Source organism: Pelophylax lessonae (assembly GCF_965119305.1).
Source record: "Pelophylax lessonae genome assembly, chromosome: 8".
In the NCBI taxonomy this organism is placed as follows: domain Eukaryota; kingdom Metazoa; phylum Chordata; class Amphibia; order Anura; family Ranidae; genus Pelophylax; species Pelophylax lessonae.
Window position 1 is genome coordinate 195,315,966 of NC_138775.1, and position 1,402 is coordinate 195,317,367.

Below are 1,402 nucleotides of genomic sequence, written 5' to 3' on the forward strand. Positions count from 1 at the left end.
CACCCCATACTGACAGAAAAACACAGAATTGTTGACATTGTTGCAGATTTATTAAAAAAGAAAAACTGAAATATCACATGGTCCTAAGTATTCAGACCCTTTGCTGTGACACTCATATATTTAACTCAGGTGCTTTCCATTTCTTCTGATCATCCTTGAGATGGTTCTACACCTTCATTTGAGTCCAGCTGTGTTTGATTATACTGATTGGACTTTATTAGGAAAGCCACACACCTGTCTATATAAGACCTTCCAGATCACAATGCATGTCAGAGCAAATGAGAATCATGAGGTCAAAGGAACTGCCTGAAGAGCTCAGAGACAGAATTGTGGCAAGGCACAGATCTGGCCAAGGTTACAAAAATATTTCTGCTGCACTTAAGGTTCCTAAGAGCACAGTGGCCTCCATAATCCTCAAATGGAAGACGTTTGGGACGACCAGAACCCTTCCTAGAGCTGGCCGTCTGGCCAAACTGAGCTATCGGGGGAGAAGAGCCTTGGTGAGAGAGGTAAAGAAGAACCCAAAGATCACTGTGGCTGAGCTCCAGAGATGCAGTCAGGAGATGGGAGAAAGTTGTAGAAAGTCAACCATCACTGCAGCCCTCCACCAGTCGGGGCTTTATGGCAGAGTGGCCCGACGGAAGCCTCTCCTCAGTGTAAGACACATGAAAGCCCGCATGGAGTTTGCTAAAAAACACCTGAAGGACTCCAAGATGGTGAGAAATAAGATTCTCTGGTCTCATGAGACCAAAATAGAACTTTTTGGCCTTAATTCTAAGCGGTATGTGTGGAGAAAACCAGGCACTGCTCATCACCTGTCCAATACAGTCCCAACAGTGAAGCATGGTGGTGGCAGCATCATGCTGTGGGGGTGTTTTTCAGCTGCAGGGACAGGACTGGTTGCAATCGAGAGAAAGATGAATGCGGCCAAGTACAGGGATATCCTGGACAAAAACCTTCTCCAGAGTGCTCTGGACCTCAGACTGGGCCGAAGGTTTACCTTCCAACAAGACAATGACCCTAAGCACACAGCTAAAATAACGAAGGAGTGGCTTCACAACAACTCCGTGACTGTTCTTGAATGGCCCAGCCAGAGCCCTGACTTAAACCCAATTGAGCATCTCTGGAGAGACCTAAAAATGGCTGTCCACCAACGTTTACCATCCAACCTGACAGAACTGGAGAGGCTCTGCAAGGAGGAATGGCAGAGGATCCCCAAATCCAGGTGTGAAAGACTTGTTGCATCTTTCCCAAAAAGACTCCTGGCTGTATTAGATCAAAAGGAGGCTTCTACTAAATACTGAGCAAAGGGTCTGAATACTTAGGACGATGTGATATTTCAGTTTTTCTTTTTTAATAAATCTGCAACAATGTCAACAATTCTGTGTTTTTCTGTCAGTAT